General features: G+C 42.7%; 1 protein-coding gene across 1 annotated transcript in view; it reads right to left on the bottom strand.

Annotated features, from left to right (window-relative positions):
- The window catches only part of gtdc1 (glycosyltransferase-like domain containing 1), a 426961-nt gene that overhangs the window by 19538 nt on the left and 390845 nt on the right, over positions 1–16578 (bottom strand). The window contains exon 10 of the transcript XR_005944629.1: positions 8227–8357. The gene's annotated coding sequence lies outside the window, so the exon portion shown is untranslated. The remainder of the gene's footprint in view (positions 1–8226; positions 8358–16578) is intronic.

Here is a 16578-nt window from a genome sequence, read left to right as displayed (position 1 = left end):
GGCAAGGTGGAAACCTCATTGGGGGAGCTCAAACATACAGTTGCAAGGAGAGTGGTCAAAGGTGGATTTTTTGAAGAATTGAAAGGGTGGGTGACAGTACATGCGGAGAGGAAACTATTTACAATATCAGCTAGGAAAGCAGCCAAGAAGGGAAGGCAGTGTAGTAGTTTAGTGGGAATAGGAGCGGAAGAGCAGGGGATGTGTCTTATGGATAAAATGAATTCAGAGAGCACGAGGGGAGATAGAAGAGAAACTAGAGAATATGCAAGGTCTGTTCATGGGCAGCGGAATTCTTTGGCAGAGGTTTTACTTGCTAGGCAAGGGAAAGGTGTTGTGACAGTGGCAGCTGAACGTCTGCTCTTAATCCTAATGACAAACAAGTCATAAGCTTCTTGCAATTATTGTTATGAAGCTATGGTTACAATAGGCATGCGAGAGGGGTTCATGAAGCTGGATGTTATCTATTTGCATTCCGGGATGATCTTGGAGTCGCCAGTAGTTTTGACGTGGGAGAACACAGCCTGATGGTGCGTGATGTGCTCCAGCTAAATCTGGAAATAAATGGTGAAACTAGCGATAGCATCTCTCCCTGATCCCGCGCCTTTACCTCTGGAGTTCTCAAAGGATCTATTACGGGCCTCTTCCTATTTCTCAGCGACATGCAACATCATCCAAAAGCACATTAGTTTTCACTTGTATACTGATGCCACCCAGCTCTAATTCATTACCACCTCTCTAAACTCCTCCACTGTTGCTAAGCTATCAAACTGGTTGTGCAACATTCTGTACTGGATGAGCCCAAATTTCCTCAAATATTGGAAAAACTGAAGCCATTGTTTTTGGTTCCCACTCCAAACTGTGGGCAGAATTTTGCCCTTGGTGGGCGAGTGGGTCCCACCAGCTCGGTGGTGGGTGGCAGCCAACCCCCGCCGCCGAAACGGGGCCTACCGCCATTTTGAGTGGGCAGGCCAATTAAGGTCCACCCAGCAGCCTGCGTGACAGGCAGTGCTATGCATATTTGTTTTGTTTAGTTCTTGTAAAGTAAAACCCCAACATAAGGAGGGATAGAGAGGGATAGAGAGTATAAATCTAACAGTAAGTCAACAGAACAGACAACAGGTTATATAAACAAAAAAAGGATCAAACTAAAGGCTCTGTATCTGAATGCATGAAGCATTGAAAACAAAACAGATGAACTGAGAGCACACATAGAAATAAATAATTACGATTTGATAGCCATTACAGAGACATGGCTGCAGGAGGACATGGATTAGGGCCTGATTATGAAAGGGTATAGGACACTTAGGAAGGACAGGAAATGAGGAAAAGATGGAGGGGTGACCCTATTAGTTGAAGATGTTACAAGAGAGAGGTATAACTTAAGTTCAGGAAACCAGGAAGTAGAAATGGTTTGGGTAGAGATGAGAAATGGTAAAGGCAAGAAGCCATGTGTGGGAGTTGTGTACAGGCCCTTTAAGAGTAACTACATGGTAGGCTGGAGCATAAAGAAAGAAGTGATGGGAGCTTGTCAGAAAAGCACGGCGATAATCATGGGAGATTTTAATCTACATGTAAACTGGAAAAGTCAGATGGGCAAAGGTAGCCTAGATGAGGCATTCATTGAATGTTTCCGGTATAGTTTCTTAGAACAGCATGTTCTAGAGGCAACCAAAATGCAGGCTATACAAGAGCTGGTATTGTGCAACGAGAAGGGTTTAATTAATGACCTCATAGTGAAGACACCTCTAGGTAGCAGCAATCATAATATGATTGAATTTTACATTCAGTTTGAGGGAGAGAGGAGTGGTCCGAGACTATGGGGGGTAATCTCTGACTAGCTTCGGAAAGTGCTGGCCTGAAGAAATTAGAAGAAATAAATGCATACTTACCTGGTCTTGAAAATTGCATTGCCACAGCTGCTTGGGGCCTGCATCGAAAGAATCCTTGCAGAGCCCAGCAAAGTCTAGATCCAGCGTACTCAAGGAGGAGTTTTTTACGGCACTAGCTGCTGTAAAGCAGGTAAATTTAAAGGGCCAGGGAAATTGACAGGCCAGGGGGAGCTAAGTATCTAAGGTAAGTAGATAGGATTTGTGGGTTGGGGGTGTCTGAGGTCAAGGGGATGTCCGGAGGTCGAGGAGGGGTGTGCAGAGGTCGGGGGGGGTGGTTGTCTGGAGTGTGCCCAGAGGTCAGGAGTCTATATGTGTCTGGATCTTGGAGGGTGGGGGAATGTCCAGAGGTCAGGTGTGGGAAGTGTGTTGATGTCGAGGTGGGGGGATGTGTGCGGAAATCTGGGAGGGTCCCAGGTGGGGGGTCCAAGGTCGGGGCAGGGGTCTGAGGTCGGGAGAGGTTCTGAGGTCAGGGTGGGGCGTCTGAGATCGGGGGGGGTCCAAGGTCGAGGAGTTGGGGGGGGAGGTGGGATTGTCGGAGTTTGGGGGAGGGATGGGGAAGTCCAGTGGAGGGTGAGGGGGAAGGCAGGGGTGTCGAGGAGTCCCATGGGGTTGATCTGGGTCTTTACAAAAGTTAACCAGAAGTTAGAAGAGGTTTTAATTCTTCTAACTTTTTCTGGGTAACTGTTGGTATAACCCCGGCAGAACCATCCAAAGTTTGTGATTTAAATCACATTTTTGGATGGTTCCCAGTGCAATGCAATTGTCCAGAGGAAGTTAGCACTTCTGGGCAATTGCCATGCAAACCATTACCTGGGGACTTGCCAGAGGGATTCCCCAGCACATCTTTGGGGTACCCCCCAAATCTGACACTGGGGAACGTGGAAGTTAGCGGCCTACATTTTTAAACTTAAATAAGGGCAATTATGAGGGCATGAAAGTAGAGCTGGCTAAAGTGAATTGGCAAATTAGGTTAAGGGATAGGTCAATTGAGATGCATTGGAAAACATTTAAGGGAATATTTCAAAATACACAGAACAGATACATTCTAATCAGTAAGAAAAAGTCCAAGGGATGGACACACCATCCATGGTTAACTAGAAAGGTTAAAAATATTATCAATCTTAAAGAAAAAGTAAATAATTGTGCAAAGATAGGTGAAAGGCCAGAAGATTGGACAGAACATAAGCAACAGCAAAGGATGACTAAAAGATTAATAAAAAGGAAAAAATCAGTGTGAAGGAAATCTAGCCAGAAATATAAAAATAGTTAGTAAGAGTTTCTATAAATATTTTAAAAAGAAACGAGTTAAAAAAATGAGTGTTGGTTTTATAGAAGGTGAGTCTGGAGAATTGATAATGGAAAACAAGGAAATGGCAGATAAATTGAACAGGTATCTTGCATCAGTCTTCACGATAGAGAATACAAGTGACATCCCAGAGGCAGCTATAAATAAGGAAATGGAAGGGAGGAAGGAACTTGAGAAAATTGCAATCGCCAGAGAATTGGTACTGAGTAAATTGTTGGAGCTGCAGGCTGACAAGTACTCGGGTCCTGATAGACTTCATCCTAGGGTCTTAAAAGAAGTGGCCAGTGAGATAGTTGATGTATTGGTTTTAATTTTCCAAAACTCCCTAGATTCAGGGAAGGCCCCATTAGATCGCAAATGTAACTCCATTATTCAAAAAGGGAAGAAGACAGAAAGCAGGAAACTACAGGTCAGTTAGCTTAACATCTATCATAGGGAAAGTGTTAGAAGCTATTATTAAAAAAGTTATAGCAGGACACTTGGATAAGTTCAAGGTAATCAGGCAGAGTCAACATGGTTTTGTGAAAGGGAAATTGTGTTTAACCAACTTATTGGGGATCTTTGAGGAAGGAATATGTGCTGTGGAGAAAGGGGAACCGGTACTTAGATTTCCAGAAGGCATTTGATAAAGTGCCACATCAAAGGTTATTGCGGAAAATAAAAGCTCTTAGTATAGGGAATAACATATTGGCATGGATAGAAGATTGGCTGGCTAACAGGAAGCAGAGAGTAGGCATAAATGGGTCTTTTTTAGGTTGGCAAGATGCAACAAGTGGTGTGCCACAGGGATCAGTGCTGGGACTTCAACTGTTTACAATTTATATAAATGACTTGGATGAAGGGATGGACGGGATGGTTGCCAAATTTGCTGATGACACAAAGATAAGTAGGAAGGTAAGTTGTGAAGAGGACATAAGGAGGCTACAAAAAGATATAGATAGGTTAAGTGAGTGGGCAAAGACCTGGCAAATGGAGTATAATGTGGGAAAACATGAAATTGTTCATTTTGGCAGGAAGAATAAAAGAGAGGCATATTATTTAAAGGGTGAGAGATTGCAGAGCTCTGAGATGCAGAAGGATCTGGGTGTCTTAGTGCATGAATCACAAAAGGCTAGTATGTAGGTACAGCATGTAATCAGGAAAGCTAATAGAATGTTACATTTATTGCGAGGGGAATTAAATTCAAAAGTAGTGAGGTTATGCTTCAGTTATACAGAGCACTAGTGAGACCACATCTGGAGTACTGTGTACAGTATTGGTCACTTTTTTTGCAGATGAATGTAAATGCATTGGCAGCAGTTCAGAGAAGGTTTGCCAGAATAATACTTGGAATAGGCAGGTTGTGTTATGAGGAAAGGTTGGACAGGTTAGGTTTATATCCACTGGAGTTTAGAAGAGTAAGAGGTGACTTGACTGAAACATATAAAGATCCTGAGGGGTCTTGACAGGGTGGGTGTTGAGAGGATATTTCCTCTTGTGGAAGAATCTAGAACTAGGAGTCACTGTTTAAAAATAAGGGGTCGCCCATTTAAAATGGAGATGAGGCGAATTTTGTTCTCTCAGAGGTTCGTGAATCTTTGAAACTCTCTTCCTGAAAAGGCGGTGGAAGCAGAGTCTTTGAATATTTTTAAGCCAGAGGTGGATAGATTCCTGGTAAGCAAGGGGGTGATAGGTTTTGGGGGGTAGGCGGGATGTAGATTTGAGGTTACAATCAGATCAGCCATGATCTTATTAGATGGGTGAGCAGGCTCGGGGGGCTGAATGGCCTACTCCTTATTGGTATGTTCATAAGGTTAGGGTGTGATTGAGCAGAAAAACTATACCATCCTTGACCATACTTTCACTCTCTTTACAGTACTCCATTAGATTCAGTACATTGCAATTTTCACACATGGTGACAGTTCTTAAACGTACTTCCTAGATTTTCTGCCAATTGACTGAGCAAGAACAGTAAATCTAGCCCATTGTTTCTTGGAAAATCAAAAACTACAACAAAAAATTATTTTACAAAGCAAAATTGGAGCTTCATGGCAAGATTAACATTAAGTGTGCATAATTGTTATATTATTCCATAAGATTTAGGAATTATATATTCATGCATATGTATACATAACTATCCAGAGTGCCATATCACTCATTAATGTATGATGCCTGTGTGTTGAACTAACAATATATCAGTCCCAGCACGTGGAGCATGGAGTGATCTGAGAAATTCAATGAAGTTCCTGCATTTGAATCTAAAAGTGTGATTATTTTGAATTTCGGCAAAACAAAAGATATAACAGTAATTAAGGATACTTATTAAAATATAATGCCAATAAATGCAACTAAAGTATAGTCCAAAAAAAGCAAACTCATTATTTCTTTCCCTTCTACTTTAACATTGTCAACAATGGTCATGAGTTAACAGAAAAGTAACAAGGTTACAAAGCTTTGATGTCTGGCTTCTTGCTTCTGCAATTAATATGTCACTTTTGTTTGGCTATTCTGTGAACGGAGAGCATGCAAAGCAAATACTGATACCCCAAAACTCATCACCAAACTGTTCTACCTCTACTTGCACTTCTAATTAGGCACTAAGTTAATGCTCAAAAAATTATCAAGGTGGAGAAGCAGAAAGCAATCCTTTTGAGTGTTTGCGGTAGCAAGACATACAACCTCAACTGCAGCCTGGCAGCCCCCAACGCGCCAATTCTAAGTCCTTTAATGAATTAGTAGACTTCATGAAACCGCATTTCTAGCTGAATAATAGAATTTCTAGCATAATAATACAGAATTTTAACATTTTAATTCCAGAGTAGGGGCCCTGGGAGAGTCCATCACAACCTATATAACGAAGTTGAAGCAGCTGACTGAACGCTGCGACTTTGGAGACACACTCAACGATATGCTGTGGGACCGGTTAATTTGTGGAGTTCACGACGATGCCATTCAGTGCAGTTTACTCGCAGAAGCCAACATCGGTTTGAAGCGTGCCCTGGGAATATCACTAGCCATGGAAAATGCTGCGAGGGACTCACAGGCTTTACAACATATACAACATGACGCTGTTCTTCATGTGTGGCATGAAAACCAGAGACACAGCAGTGAAGTGAGAGGCAATGTCCACTGTTAGAAAAAATAGAAAGGCCTAGAAAAAACATTTCAGCAGCGACTCCAAAGTTAAACTGTTATAGATGTGGGGCGTGAGCAGGACCGGACGCCTGCAGATTCAAGGACGCAGAATGCCATTACTGCCATAAGAAAGGTCACATAATAAAGCAATGCAAGGTGAAATCAAAACAGCCATGAGGCAGCAAACTAGTATGATTGAATTGAATAATACAACAGAACCTGAAGTTGCCGATACCAACATCTATTCCATGTACAATGTCACAGTGGTTAAAAACCCTGTCACTGTCACACTCCAAGTTAATGGGAAGCCACTAATAATGGAGGTAGATACAGGAGCCTTAACCACAGTGGTGGGAGAGCACACATTTAAATACCTAAATGAAGGTACTCAACCACTAAATCTGAAGACAACAGCAGTTCATTTGAAGACATATACAGGAGAACCCATACAGGTAAAAAGGGCATCGCCACAGTACCTGTGTCCTAATGGCAACAGACAGCCCAGCTTCAGTGATCACAGTGACAGGTGAAGGACCTAGTCTTCTGGGCTGAGACTGGTTACAAAAAAATCAAGCTCAACTAGTCTGAAATATTTCACGTGAGAACAGAAGGAGTTCCTGAACTCCTAAGGAAATACAACCATATTTCATGATGAATTAGGGAAGTTAAAAGACTTACAAGCAAAAATATATGTGGATCCACAGGTGACATCTCCTTTCTTTAAGGCCAGATCTGTACCTTCTGTCTTAAAGGAGAAGGTGGATGCAGAAGTGTGTCAGTTAGAAAAGCTAGGCATCATCCAACCAGTCTAATTTCAGAATGGGCAGTGCCTATAGTACCAGTGGCGAAACCTGATCAAACTCTACGTATTTGTGGGGACTATAAATTGCCCATGAACAAGGCAGCAAAACTAGATAAATATCCTATCCCGAGGATAAACGACTTATATGCAAAACTAGCTGGAGGCTAATCCTATACAAAACTGGACATGAGCCGTGCATACCAACAGTAAGAGCTGCATAGCACATCGAGGGGGTATGTAACCATCAACATGCGCAAGGGTCTGCATCAATATACTCACCTACCCTTTGGAGTATCATCTCACATGCAATCTTCCAAAGGACAATGGAAAGTCTTTTGCAAGGACTTCCCTGATTAGTTATATATCTAGCTGATGTTCTGATCACAGTGTCAACTGAAACTGAACATTTGGCCAACCTGGAGGAGGTGCTAAGAAGATTCTTGGAAGCCGCTGTATGATTAAAGAAAGAGAAATGTATATTCCAAGTGCCAGAAGTTACTCACCTGGATCACCAGATGGATGCCATGGGTTTCCATCCGGTAGAAGAGAAAGTTAGGGCAATCAAAGAGGTGCCCTCTCCGTCCAGTTTAACTGAACTCAAGTCTTTTCTGGGCATGATCAACTATTATAGCTGCTTCTTACCAAACATGTCAACACGGTTAGCACCATTACACTTGTTAAAAAAAATATATATAATTGGTCATGGAATTCACAACAGGAAGAAGCCTTTGTGGAAGTTAAGAAGCTATTACATTCATCATGTTTATTACACACCACGGCCCATCGAAAGGATTGGTATTAACATGTGATGGAACTCTTTTTGGTGTAGGAGCTGTGTTATGACATACGATGGAAGATGGATCAGAAAGGCCCATTGGCTATGTCTCCAGAACCCTCTCTGCAGCTGAGGAGGGTTATTCCTAACTAGAAAAGGAAGGTTTATCAGTGATATTCGGAGTGAAGAAATTCCATCAGTATCTGCATGGACGACATTTCACGATTGTGTCGGAACATAAACCATTAATGGGTTTATTCAGTGAGGATAAAGCCATTCCACCAATAGCATCAACAAGAATACAACATTGGGCTTTGATATTGTCTGCATATGAGCATACCTTTATGCACTGTCCTGGCTTGCATATTGCCAATGCGAATGCATTCAGTCGTCTCCCTTTACCAGATAGCACTATATATGCTCCAATGCCACAAGAAGTTGTGCTTGTACTGAATTTCTCGGATTCTCCTCCTGTGTGTGTGAAGCAAATTAGAAATTAGACGAACAGAGATCCAATTCTGTCAAAAGTCAGAGACCTTGTATTGCAAGGGTGGTCAAATTCACCAGTGTCTGAAGAGATGAGACCATTCCATGCCTGAAAAACAGAGTTAAGTTGTCAAGATGGAATCTTGTTGTGGGATCAATAGTTGTCGTCCCTTCACAAGGAAGAGAACCACTCTTGACAGAGTGCCACAGCGCACATCCAGGCATATCAAAGATGAAAATGCTTGTGTGAAGCTATGTTTGGTGGCCAGGCATTGACAGTGACATCGAAAGCATGGTCAAGCACTGCCTCCATTGTCAGCAACAACAGAAGTTGGCTGTTTCAGCTCCACTGCATTTGTAGGAGTGGCCTGGTCGACCCTAGGTTAGACTACATATTGATTATAAAGGTCCATTCTTAGGTACCATGTTTTTATTGATCATAGATGCTCATTCTAAATGGATGGATGTGTATGAAGTCAGATCACTGACATCGAGCACAACTATCGAAAAGCTGCATCATAGTCTTAGTATACATGGTCCACTGGAAGTCATCATTTCTGATAATGGTGTAGTACAGAGTTTCATAGATTCATGAGCTTAAATGGAATCAGACATATTAAAACAGCACCATATCATCCCTCAACAAATGGTTTAGCCGAAAGTACAGTGCAAACTTTCAAATCTGGAACAAAGAGGTTATCAGAAGGTCCTCTAGAAACTCAATTTTTCCACTTTCTTATCAATTATTGTGCAACACCTCATTCAACTACGGGTTCAACACCATCTAAATTATTGTTGAAATGCCACCTACGTACAAGGTTAAGTCTGATGTTTCCAAACTTAGAGGAGGAGGTAGTGAAGAATCAGAATAATCAAAAATTGAATCACAATATTCATAGCAAAGCTCAAAGATTCACTGTAGGAGACACAGTTTTCATGCAGAAATTTGGAAGTGGATTTTGTTGGAATCCAGGTACAATTGTCTCAGAAACTGGTCCTTTGTCTTCCCAGGTGGAAGTGGAAGACCGAATTGTTCGAAAACATGTGGATCATCTTAGGAATAATGATACATTCCAACAACCAGCTATTCTGTCTGTGACTAACGTCAAACCATTAATCTCTAAGGTGACAGATCGACCTAGAATAGACATGTCCAATGTCTCTGTACAGTTGCCAAATCCTGAATGGCCACTTTCTAATGATGTATCAAGTGCTGCAGTTCCTGATCATGTTGATCCAGTGGAAGAACCTCAAGTGGTAGAGCTATGTTGCCCCAACTGAATAAGGAAGCTGCCTCAGAGACTTAATCTTTAATCACCTGAATTGTATATATGTATATATTGTGGGATATTCAAATGTTCTCTGTAAATAGAAATTGTAAAAAAAAACTAAATGAGAAGGAAATGTAGTAATTGAATGTACAGCCTCTCCTACTGCCTATCAGGGGTCATGTGATTGTCCTTGGAGGCACCAGCCAATGAAGAATGGGTAGTCGGGAGGAGGGGGGCACAGGGCTTTCTTGTTGTGGATCTGGTTCAAGCATGTAGCATCTGAAAAGCTCTTTGTAATAAAGTTATCTGTTTCTAGCTGAAACCTGCCTGGTACATCAAATCATTACAGCCATTCGTTTCAATAACATTTGCCCTATGTACTGGTGCTACTGTACTTTGCCCCTTGGTTCACCGGAACCAGAAGAGAGCAACACCCCAGAAGAGGATTATGGGGAACAGGCAGTGGAAGAGTATGAGGTTACACCTGGAGCCAAAATTGCATTCTCATGGGTATGTGTTATGAGAAATTTAACAGCACATAAAACTATTTGAATACACTCAACAGATTGGGATAGGCAATAAATTGTACAAAAGAGATTAGTACCATGTCAACATTTGCATAAATATAACTTTCAAACTATCATTGGTTACTGTTGCAGTTCCTTGAGCATGTTACAAAGGCTATGGCACAAGATTAAATGACAATCAACACAAATATGTTGTTTATTTATTTTCAGTGTAGAATAAACATATTTAATATACATGGCCAGTAACATAAAACAGAAGTCAATATTAATAGCCCATGTAATGCAAGAGAATTAATGCTAAATGTATCTAAACAGAAATTAATCCTTAACTAACAGTGAGCCTCATCAAGATAAAGTAAGCTATCATTATTAAGGCTTTAGGACCTAACTGATCCATAGTAAAGCCAGACAAGCAGTATCCACTTTATTCTGTACTGTATCAACAGGGGGAGGCCTTTCAGCACATCCTACACCAGCCCAATCATTCTAAGAGCGCGGTACGACTACTTAGCAAACCATTTTTGTTCAAAATGTTCACATAAGCATTTTTTACCCTCACATCAATTAATCGTGGCTCTTTCCCCTATGTAAATAGAGTTATAATGAAAAGAAGTGCATTTTGAGTATTTTTGGCCAAGCCAGCTAATCAATTTGATGAACTAATTGATTATAAATGGTAACTGACAGCTAACAGAAGTCAATTAATTGCGTTTTAGGTGGCAGAGCTATGCAAAACAAAAAAGGCAGTCATTGAAGTGCATTAGGAACAAAACAATAGCTCTACAGTTACCTCTAAAAGGTCACACTGATGTGAATTTATTTTTAATTAGTAGAGAAAGCCCCTTAAGACAAAAAAGGTGGGGGCGAAAGAAGCAGATTCCAAACAAAGACAATGCAGCAAGCAATCCTAGAGAAAAACACACATATGCATAAAGTTTAAAATGTTGCCCAAAATGTTTGCAACCATGGAATTTTAAAGTGCGTTAGCAGCACAATTCTTTTGGAGTATTATGCTTTGCAGTTCAAATCTGGTTCAAATAGATATGAATCAGTTTTATCTGTGCACACTTGTTGCAGAAAGTAATTTCAGAAGCCATCTGTAACAGAGAAGCTATTTAGATTTGTATATCAAAATGTGTCCCCTGTATTGAAGGCCTGCATTGAAATCTGTTTAACTCTGCGATGAGAAGCCAAAGTTAATCCATTGAACCTGTTCAATGGTACAGTGCCTTATGGGAGCATGCCTTCTCCTTCAGCAGAAACTGTTGTGGTTTAACAATGTAATTGCAAAGTTTGGATGTCTTTAAAAAGAGAGTTTAATCAGCAATACTTCCTCTTCTCTGCAAATCAGTTACCAAAAATTACTATTCATTCTGAATACAGAGAATGACCAATAGGTCTGAGAGCATCAGGTGGAGAAAAGGTAAATGTTTCAGCCAGAGAATCCTCATCAACAAATTCCATTCTTCAGTTAAAATGAAAATCATAAAGCAGCAGGACAGTTTATTATTTTCAGCTTCCGTCCGTGCACATGCCCTGAATTCCAAATGTTTCACCTAAGAAAGGGCACTGAAAAAGGCAAACAGCACAACTGTAGTCATTTTTAAAACAAAAACAGAATTACCTGGAAAATCTCAGCAGGTCTGGCAGCATCAGGGTCATGAGGACTCGAAACGTCAACTCTTTTCTTCTCCGCCGATGCTGTCAGACCTGCTGAGTTTTTCCAGGTAATTCTGTTTTTGTTTTGAATTTCCAGCATCCACAGTTTTTTGTTTTTATCTCTGTAGTCATTTTTAGCTGTTTTCACATACCAAAACAGTTGGATGGAATAGAACTGAAGGATGGCACTTCAAATTGGCACTGAAAGGCACTGCAAATTTGAATGGCAGCACGCTGAATCATTGCAACAATTCCTGCATCTCCCCTCCCCATCCCCACCTACCCACCAAATCCCCAGCCATTTGCATGTTTCATGCTGTGTCCTCAAGGAGGAGGCAAAGAACATAGAGGTAGCTTTACAGGAGGAGGGAGGGACAAATAAACAGGGAAGTCAGCACCAGTCTATTCTTATCTGGAAACTAGGAGTCAAACCAAGAGAGGATTGACAGATAACCCTGGGAACACCTGCCCATTTCCTTGGTTTGGAATGATGAGCGATATAATGAAATTGTTTAAAGGATTAAGAGAAACAGTTTAACTTCTCCCTCTATTTATTATATTCCTTTAGATGGCTTTCATATCTGGAGGTTGTTAATTTGAAAATATTTCTATGTGATTCAGTGAGAATCACTCACCATGTTCATATGAAACTAACTGGAGAGCGCAGAGAAATGAAACCTTCTGCATCAAAGCACTTGCTGCTATAAATGCATAATATTTAGGTAGAATCTGTTCAAAAAGATTACTGAACTATATAATACCACTTTAGCTGCCCCCTCTTCAAAGTATCGATATTAAAACACTGTAGAAGGGAGAAAGTGCAACAATACTTGCTTTCCTAATTGTCAAAGATACAGTTTGACTCCTCTGCATTCAAAGGGGCCAGATAGTAAGATGACATATATATTAAAAAAGTCTCCAAGTTCTGACCTGAACTACAAATATGACACAGCCAAAATCACCCACCAATTAATAAAGCAAGGGAAATGCTCCACAGAATTTTGAGACACTCCCTTGAACCCTGGATGTTTCATTAATTCTGCTGTCATTTTATTTCAGTTGCAGTACTAATTTACAGGCCGTATAAACTGACCGCAACCTAAAAAGAAAGGCTTGCATTTATATAGTGCCTTTCGTGACCTGGGGACAGCACTTTACAACCAATCAAGTACTTTTGAAGTATGGTCACCGTTGTAATATAGGGAATGTGGTAGCCAATTTGTGCACAGGATGCTCCCACAAACAGTAATATGATAATGACCGTATTGTCTGTTTTTGTGTTGTTCTTTAAGGAATAAATAATAGCCAGGACACAAGGGGTAACAGCCCCTTCTGCTATTCAAAATATTGCCATGAAATACTTTAGGCCTATCTGAGAGGGCAGACAGGGCCTTGGTTTAATAAAAACAAAAAAACTGCGGATGCTGGAAATCCAAAACAAAAACAAAAACAGAATTACCTGGAAAAACTCAGCAGGTCTGGCAGCATCGGCAGAGAAGAAGAGTTGACGTTTCGAGTCCTCATGACCCTTCGACAGAACTTGAGTTCGAGTCCAAGAAAGAGTTGAAATATGACTCTTTCTTGGACTCGAACTCAAGTTCTGTCGAAAGGTCATGAGGACTCGAAACGTCAACTCTTGGTTTAATATCCCACCTGAAAGACAGTGCCTCCAACACTGCAGCAGCCCCTCAGTACAGCACTGGAGTGTCAGTCTTAATTTGTGCGCTCAAGTCCTGAAGTGGGAGTTGAACTTGCAAACTTCTGACTCAGAGACAACAGTGGTACCAACTGAACCATGGATGATACATATTGCACCTATTGATACCTATTGCAATAATGTATCGTGAACTTGCACTTTAATTTCTTATTTAGCCATATAGAAATATATTTTATAGATATAATATATATGGCTAAGTAAGAAACTTTATACATACATATGCTTTATTATATCAATTTCTTGAGGCAGTAAATTCACATATATACAAATAAGAACAAAATATATGGCTCTTCTTCGGAAGAGACGTATTGGACTCAAGACATTAACTCTGGGTAGAACTTCCGTGCCCGCTGGTGTTGGGCAGGTTTAATGGTGTGAGCAGACAATACGGCAAGAAGGCCAAAAATTGGTTTCACAACATCATGAAACCAGTTTGCAATCGTCCGCTCTGCCCATCGATGGCGGGGGCCTTGTGTTTCCCGTCGTCAGACATCGGGAATCTCATAAAGCGTTAATATACATCTGCATATCATTATAAGCCCAGCTTGCCAGAATCATCCCCAATGCTGGATGATCCGAGAAAGGCGACATGATTGCATGCTTGTATAAAGTAACCACCCATCTGCAGCTGAGACAGTTCAGACATAGCCACATTGATATGCTTGAAGTCGGGCTTTGAGCTTATCTGCCAACTCAAGCAACACAGAGGCATGAAATTGCCACCAAATGCTGCTGAACCTTTCAACCCTCAGGCACAGACTGCAAACTAATCAGTGTTTTAGTGGACTGCAGAACAGTTAGACAACTGGGCACATTGTACAATCTCCTTGCCATGGAGCAGTCACTGGCGGAGGTGCTCACAGCCCCTTGTAATGTCATCGTTCAGGTTTGGACCTGAGCTGAGAGCACAGCATGCAGTCCAGTGGACAAACCTGTCACCAGTTGGTTGGGTGGAGTGAGGTGGATGTGGGTGGGATTTCGGACAGCCATGCAGCGCATTAAACTCTGGCCATCCAAGTGTTGGCCAGCACTCTCCAGGATGCCTTAAGGGGCCTTGACACCTAGCCAAGAGAGGTTCTTAGAACATTCAAGCTAACCCACGCATCTCTCTCTTTCATCCTGCAGGAGGAGTACGTCACGAGCATGGAGCCTGGTGAACTATATGCCTTATGGTGTACAGAGACTGGAGACAAAGGGGAAGAGAGCAACAGAGGCACCTGGCTGGCAGAGGGAGGATCAGCACCCTCAGGAAGAAGGGGTGACTGGGCACATGCCACCAAGGAGCCACAGCGATGTTTGGAGCCTAGCTAGACCTGGGGTCTAGAGATGCCGCCTTCATTCCTGCAGATGACTGAGAACCAGCATCACTGAAGACTGCGCAAGTCTAGGGAACTGGTCGGTCACATCTGTCAGCTACTGCAGGGTTTGGTGCCACGGGGACATGGAGAGCATCCACTCCCCATGGCTGTGAAAGTGACTGGGGTGCTCAATTTTTATGCCAGTGGTTCCTTTCAGGGCTCCATAGGTGACCTCTGTGGGATATCACAAGCCTCCACCCACAAATGCATCCATGCCCTTTGAAGACACACAACTTTGTGCATTTCACCCAGGACCAGGAAATCCAGGATTCAACAGTGCTGGGATTTGCCCAGATCTTGGGTTTCCCACAGGCGCAGGGTGCCATCGACTGCACTCATGTGATGCTCAGATCTCTATCACAACAAGCGGTCAATTATGTCAACCACGAGGGCTTCCATTCACTGAATTTTCAGCTGATGTGCAACCACCATAAACGCATCCTGCAGGTCTGTGCACAGTTCCCAATGAGTATCCAAGACTCCTACCTTCCCAGTAGAGCACAGATCCCTGATGTCTTCCAGGGTCCATAGAGGCTACAGGGATGGCTCCTCAGGGATAAGAGCTACTCACAGAGGACATGGTTGATGACACCTGTGCAGTGGCCTCAGACTGCAGCAGAGTGAAGCTACAGCGAGGCTCATGCTGCAACTTGCAACTTGGTGGACCAAACCATCAGGCTGAAAATGAGGTTTCAGTGCCTGGACCGGCCTGATGGAACCCTGCAATACAGTCCACAGAGGGTGTCACACATTGTCATCACCTGCTGCGCCCTTTACCACCTGGTGCTGCAACAGGGAGAGGAGCTGGCTGAGGAGGAGATGGTGGAGCTGGACATCTCCTCCAATGAGGAAATCACCGAAGGGGTTGAGGGTGAGGAAGTCCTCGAATGCGACAATGACGGCGATGAGACCATTGCATTGGTCAGATGAGGCAGGCGCGCTCTGGAGGCCCTCTAGCTGCTAGATTTGTGGATGATGATGACAACATGCAGTGAGGAGACACCATAGATCTTCACATTGCATCTGTAAACATTTGACTCCAGTCTGGTTGATGGCAGCGCACATACCCTCTGTGATAATGCTCCTGTCATGGAGACACAGTGGAGGCCCTAATAATCACTTAATTCCACAGGGTGATGACGACATGCAGTGAGGGCACTCCATAGATCTTCACATAGCCTCTGTGAATGTCTAACTCCTGTCTGGCTGAGGGTAGCTCACTTGCTCTCTGTGATCAAGGTCATATCATGGCGATGAAGCCATGAAACTTACAGTGCACCTGATCCTTTGTCAGCCTTTAGCACCTGACCCGACATCCATAGCAGAAGTGGAGGCAGCCTGCTGACTGCTACACCCTGTCTGCCTATCTGTGATGACTGTGGCAGGCATCTTCTGGAGGGTTGAGACCTGGAGGGCCCCAGCCTGCTTTCAGGATCTTGCTGTGTGGCAGTGGCACTCTCCTTGGCCTGTGAAGCTGGATCTGCTGGGGTCACAGGAAGAGGAGATTCAGATGGGCTGGACACTCTTGGAGTCACCTGGTGGGTGGCCCTAGGGTGTGCATCTGCTGTCCTTCCTCCCTATGGGTGCCCGAGGGCTCCTGGATGACGCCTTGAGGAAAAGAGATAGCTGGAGTGAGATCGAGCTGTCCCACACTCCTCTTTAGTACACACTATT

Source organism: Carcharodon carcharias, chromosome 12, assembly GCF_017639515.1.
Source record: "Carcharodon carcharias isolate sCarCar2 chromosome 12, sCarCar2.pri, whole genome shotgun sequence".
In the NCBI taxonomy this organism is placed as follows: Eukaryota; Metazoa; Chordata; class Chondrichthyes; order Lamniformes; family Lamnidae; genus Carcharodon; species Carcharodon carcharias.
The sequence above is the reverse complement of the archived record's forward strand: the minus strand, read 5'-3'. Positions and strand labels throughout refer to the sequence as shown.